Consider the following 6,722-nt stretch of genomic DNA (forward strand, 5'->3'; position numbering starts at 1 on the left):
TTTTTTTTTTTTTTTTTTTTTTTTGTACCTCTTGCATTATTCCTCAGCTGTCTTCACCCACTTGCAGATTTGCTGTTTCACATAATCTCACTGTCACTTTTTTCCATTTATTTTCTCCCACTCTTTATTTTGCCCCCCAGAAACATATAAAAAAGGTAATTTTCTGATTTTTCCACTTTGCTTACTCTCAGCAGAGCTCAGCTAAAGTCACTAAGAAGGTTCCTTCCAAGAAAGAAAGCAGAGGAGTCTCAGCGTGAACTCTCCTTCTTTTTCGGCATTCAAAAGCATTTTATAAGCCATTGTCTTTTTTCCCCCTCCAGAAACCAGCGCTGTGTGGCAAATTGTGCAGAATAGAAATGCCTATAATGAATGTATTTAGCAGTGGGTCACGCTGATGAACATTCTGCCCGCATGAATAATACTGTTTTACAAGGTTGTAGCCCTTTCAGATTGCTGATCCCCAAACCCTATAGGCAAACTAGGGAAACTACCACAAGCAACTGGGACTTTAGAAATCCATAGCCATCTGGCCTAGATCTCTAACAATCTGAGCCAATAATTATATCAATTCAGGCTTTAGCGAACCCCTTGGCAAACACCAAAAGAGCAAAGAAAGGAATCAGTGACTATTCAAAGTTGGGGTGAGAATTCAAAGGTAATCTAATTCCATGAGTTCTAGGAGAGTCTTCCTTGTGGATTTGATAAGTCTACCCCCAAAATCTCTAAGAGCAATGGCCTTGATTACCTTAACGTAGAGGACATTTTTTCCTAATGCTTAAAAAGTAAAAATAAATTTTAAAATCTTTCTTTTATTTCTGACAATGAGTTTGAACAGACTCAGTCATTGCCAAAATAGCTTCAGACTACCTTACTGAAATATTTAGAATAGGCTGTAAATTAACATATACTCATAAAGAATGTGTTTCTATGAATAAGTCTTTAAATAATTTGGAATTCTTTCATGGAGAATGGCTTGTTTTCACTTGCAATATCATCTTTATCAAATACCATTTCATGTTCAGCTTGTCAATCTCTCCCTGAGAAATTATATGTACCTGCTTGAGAGTATTGGGCTTTTGATTTCTCCTTAGTGTGCACTACTCTGTTTTTCAAACTTGTTTTCAGAAAGTACAAAGTAGAAAATAAATCTTTCTTTTGCACTTTTCATTAGCTCCGGCAATTCAAAATGTCCTTATTTGGTAGCCCTGCAAAGAAAATACAAACAAACAAACAAAAAACCATATCTCATATTATTTGCTGTGTGTGAAATGGTTTGCATTAGGGGAGAATAACTGATAAATGTCTATTAATTGTCACCTAATGGTGATTTGATTGAACTTTCTCAGTCTTCTAGAATTTTACAAAGTCATGAAGAAGTAGTTATGAAGAAGTTTAGACCCTCTAAAATTACTTTCAGATACCCAGTGAAGGAGGACTGAATGCTCCTTAAAGTCCATCCACTTCGGAATGGCAGCCTTCGTTGACAGAGAAAAGAGATGGCTGCACCTCCTGAGGCATTCTGAGTGACGTTAGGCAGGAGAGCAAGGTGCTCCTCACCTCCTGGAAGAGAATCTTGGTTATTTCCATCCTGTCGTGGATAGTTTATCCACAAAGCTCCTTTTACCACTTTAACCTAAGTTGGCTGAAAATTGCTAAACTAGAGAAAAATACTCATTGACATTTGCAGTACATCCTGTCACCTCTATTAATAGTTTTATCATGCCATTTACTTTGATTACTTTTGTTTTAAAGAAAATGAAGCCTTATAATTCTAAATCTTTAATGTTTTCCTTGCTACTGAAGAGGAACGAGAAAGTAAGCCTCAACTACAAAGCTCAAATGTCTTTCCATCACATGAATAATGTCTTTTGTGATACTGAAATAGAAAATTAAAGTCACTAAAATTTCTTATAAGCAGATGTGGAGTTCTTAAAAAAAATTCTTAGTTATTTGTATGTTATTAGAGCATATGAAATGCAAAAAACTAGGTAGATGGATAACTATTCACTTCTGTCTGACCATATCATATCTTTCCCATCGTCAAAAGAATAACAGGACTCTCACAGACTTCTTGTAGATAGAGAAAATGTTACAATCTTTTCTCATAGCATTTGTTGTGAAATGCTTTGTAGGAGGAATTCCTGGTCCTGTTTGATGCCACATGTCCCTAACAAGCCTAAATAATTATTCTACTGTGTTATCTTAGGAAATTAGATAAGAGCAAAAGTTTTACCAGACAAAAGTTGGGAGAGCTAAGGAATCCCAGTACTTTGGAACTGTTTAGGATAAAGAGTTTGACTTTCATATGAGCCCAATATATGTGTGAATGCAGGTACCACCAATTGGTAGCTGTATAATTCTGAACAAATTATTTAACTCCCCTGAGTCTGTCTAAACCTCTGGGAATAATAATAATATGCCATAAAGAATTCTTGTAAGAATTAAATAATTGAAGCTTCCTATAGAGGCTGGCCAAGAGTAAATATACAACCAAGATTAGTTTCTTTTTCTTAGACTATGTGGGTCTGTTTTTTTCCTAACATGCACTGAAGAAAAAAAAAACTGGATTATATTCGCAGTCCTTGTTGCTTTTCAAACTTTTGGTTTAGATGCTTATATAATTTTATGCTGGGAAGATGAAACTCTCTCCATTTTTTTTTAAAGATTTTATTTATTTATTTGACAGAGATAGAGACAGCCAGCGAGAGAGGGAACACAAGCAGGGGGAGTGGGAGAGGAAGAAGCAGGCTCATAGCGGAGGAGCCTGATGTGGGGCTTGATCCCGGAACGCCGGGATCACGCCCTGAACCGAAGGCAGGCGCTTAACCGCTGTGCCACCCAGGTGCCCCGAAACTCTCTCCATTTTTGATTTATGAATGTCACCTTTGAAACATAATCGACAAAACGAATAGTACTGATCTAGGATGTTTTTGAAAACTTGCTGGCTCACTGAAGAAAATTTTCAAAGATCTATGAAGTATACCAAAGTGTACCTCCAGACCCTGACTATGGAAATATATCTAATAATACAGATGAAAGAAGTCTATCAGGTGCTTAATTATCTCTTTTATTTGGTAAGATACACATCTAGTGTTTGCCTGTTCTCAAATAGTTTGAAATGAACACTTTAAAAAAAAAATCATGTCACACTCTACTGGGAAGGCAAAAGAATATAATTTGATATGATATCTTGGCAATGACAAGGAGAGATAAAACTTGTCAAATAAGATTTTCATTTAGAAAGCACCATTAGACCTTCTATCAATCATATTACATCTCTTTATGTTGTTTTCCTTGTATTCCATTTACTAATCTATTCAACAGTATACTAATAAAAAAATCACTGAACAATATAACCTCTTTATTGGAACAAAGTTATCAATATAAAATCAAGGGTTAGGAAATGAGAACGGGCCCTAAACTAACATTAGACTTGTAGAATAGAAATGGACTTTGTGGAATTCTGATCAAAACTGAATGAATTAAATGCCCCCAGGAGGGTCACACACCTGGAGGCATAGCTCTGCAAGTGCCAAGAGCAGGCCATCAGCAGAGGGCCAGGAAGAGTTGGAGCCCATGCAATGCAGTGACAGGTGCTAGGTCAATTTTGTCTGAGTAGGCAATCAGTACTTGGGATGTCCTGCCAAAGGTAACATGCCAAGTTCCAGCAAGTGACTTAGGGTCTGGCAACAGGTGATCAACTAAGTCTGGACCTGAACCACGAAGGCGAGCTACTGCTTGTCTTCGGACGTCAGGCTTTCCCAGCCAGACAGGTAATAGAAGTAGAGATCAGAATGAGAGAGTAAGACAAGCACCCAAGATCCAATGTTTTGAAAATGGGCACATTCCGGGAGCTGAGTCCAAAGCTGAGACCAGATCACAAAGGTAAACGAGATGGCAGCAAGGCTGATTTTAGAATTAATCGTATGACCTGTTAGAGTCTCTTAAATTCCTTTGCCCCAGGGCAGAATTCTGAGGCAGAAAACTAAGCCTATAAATTGTGTTCCAAAATCTGCTGCTGATGTGAGGGACTTTGCAGGGAGGTGGGTCTTCAGTGAGCTGAGTCTCAGGTCTTAGTTTAGAGGGTTGCCACACAGTGCAGGGTCCAGAGAGCAGCAGCGTGGGCGTTATTCCGAAGTGTGTTAGAAATGCAGACTCGCAGACGGCTCCCCAGACCAACTCAAACAGATCCTGCATATCAATAAGATCCTCCGCCGATTCCTAGGCATATTAAAGTTTGAGACACACTGTTGCAAAGAGTAATTTATTGTCTGAAGAGGTAGAAATCCTGAAGTACAAGACGGGACTCCCATCCTATGTACTGTGAGATTTTGCTGCTCCAGGAAATTTAAGCACTTGGCATATGGTGAAGATCACCACAGAAAAGGCCAGGTTTAAATCCCATTTGTTCAAGAATATACGTGCAAGTCATATAAGAAAACATCTTTATCTGGCTAAATTCATAGAGAAGGGAAATTAAGCTTTCCTCTGGATCCAATGTTTTATATCACCCTGTCCTCAACCATTTAGGCAGTGAAGTTTGCATTAGAGAGGGAAATACTCCGAAAAAGAGATCTAGTTCTTTTTGAAGAGTTATTCCTGAAGGCAAAATTACTTCCAATGTCATTACATACATGTACATTTGTATATATGCATATGCTTAGGCTTCTCTGGTTGTGTGTTTTTGCATCAAGCAAGTACCTATAAATGACAAATTTACCTTATGTTTTGTTCGTGCCAGTATTCCTTCACCCTTCAGTGTATGGGAAAGCGAATCTTGATATACCGTTTATTTATCCTTCAGTATTTCTAGCTCAGGATTAGGAAAAGAAATTGAAGCATGAGAAGAAGTTTCTTTTCAATGCTTCCATCTCATGTACAGTACTTCTGGATGTCTCCAATAAATAATATATCCAACTTGTTTTTCAACTAGGAGCATCCCACTCTCCATAGACTGGTGTCTACTCTTAAGATAAAATTTCTGAAAGTATAAAGGAGAACTAACATGACTTCGAACTATAAGCATCTATTTAAGCGATGCAAATCAAATGAATGCCCTTTGGGTTATATAGATCAGATTTAAATTTTTTGGGTGAAAGGAGTCTTTAATATAGTACATTAAGCTTAAGTAAATGTCTACTGAATATTAGCTTCAATTATGTACAAAAAGGTACCATTAGTAAATTCAGCTAAGCGAAGTGTGACTTCGGTGTCCAATTGCTTATTTACTGAGAAGTTGTGCGAAATCATTTAGTTTCCTGTTACTATTCACCAGTTGAACTACTTTCAGTGAGGAGCGATCTAGGATTTGTAGTGCACGAGCGGTAATGTTTATCACATTGTGGGAGGCTCAATTTTACAAGGAAAAGAAAAGATTCAAGATATTCTCTCAGAAAGCAATTTTTATCAAGAATTCATTAAAATTTTACAAAATGAAGGAAACACTTGATTGAAAGATTTGGAACATAGATGCCTAGCTATATGGCTGGTCTCTGAAATGGGTGTACTTCCTACTCCTTTACCAAACGAGGAAGAAAATGAACAGTTTGCACACACTTTCTCCATAATAGATGTCTGAATGTATATTAATTATACTACAGAAAATGTTTCAGTTGGAATAAAACTGAGGAACGTTGAGAGGCCTTCTTCGAAAATACTGCCTATTTCCTGTATGGCACATAGTGGGCTATCATTTGTGACAACATGGTACCTCTCTACTATCATCTAATATTTATTTTGAATTTAGATAATTTAATTTGGTCATAATAAACTAATCAGTTATGGCTGATTTCTATTTACAGGAATTTAATTTCCAAAGAACATTTTCACCTAAACCATAAAGCATTTTAGAAAATGTCAGCCTCCAAAGTAGTAAAACATGTTAGAAAATATCTACTCCAAGATGTAATTGAGAGGACAAATTTAAGAGTTTACACTGAGGTCGAGTTACTCATAAGAAATACCATCTAAAACAGTAACATTTCACATAGCAGCTAAATGTCAGGGTCTTGGAACACAATACAAGTAAAAGCAATAGTTATTTAACACCATTAGGCACCAAGTGCTTTATTTATATTTCCTTATTTAATTTTCACCATCATCTCAATAATGAAATGTTTATAATTGCACAGGTTACTAGAACCTGAAGTGTCAACAAGGAGTTTATTATCTCGAAACAACTCCACAGAGATAGGACATTTCTGACAGAATAATTAAGCAGCTCAGTAATGCCATCATGAACCAGATTTCTCCCAGCCTTCTGCTCTTTCTTCTTCAATATGCTGCCTTTTCCTCTTTGCATGGGTTCCTTCACCTTCCCAAGATGGTTACAATTCTAGGAAATATCTCCCTACTCAGCTGAATAGAGTTACGAAAAGGCAGTATTTCCTTCATAGATCTTCTTTCATCAAGAAAAAAAGTATAGACCTAGAAGGTACTATGTTAAGTGAAGTAAGTCAGACTGAGAAAGGCAAATACCATAGGATTCCACTCGAAAGTGGAATCTTAAAAAAAAGAATAAACAAAAAGCAGAGTCAGACCTACAAATACAGAGAATAAGCTGACAGTTGCCAGAGGGGAGGGAGGTGGGTGGTTGGGCAAAATGTATGAAGGGGAGAGGGAGATACAGCTGCCCAGTTATGGAATGTGTAAGTCACCAGAATAAAAGGCACAGCCTAAGGACTACAGTCAGTGATACTGTAATAGCGTTATATGGTGACAGA

Source organism: Ursus maritimus, unplaced genomic scaffold (genome assembly GCF_017311325.1).
Source record: "Ursus maritimus isolate PB19 unplaced genomic scaffold, ASM1731132v1 scaffold_11, whole genome shotgun sequence".
Classification (NCBI taxonomy): domain Eukaryota; kingdom Metazoa; phylum Chordata; class Mammalia; order Carnivora; family Ursidae; genus Ursus; species Ursus maritimus.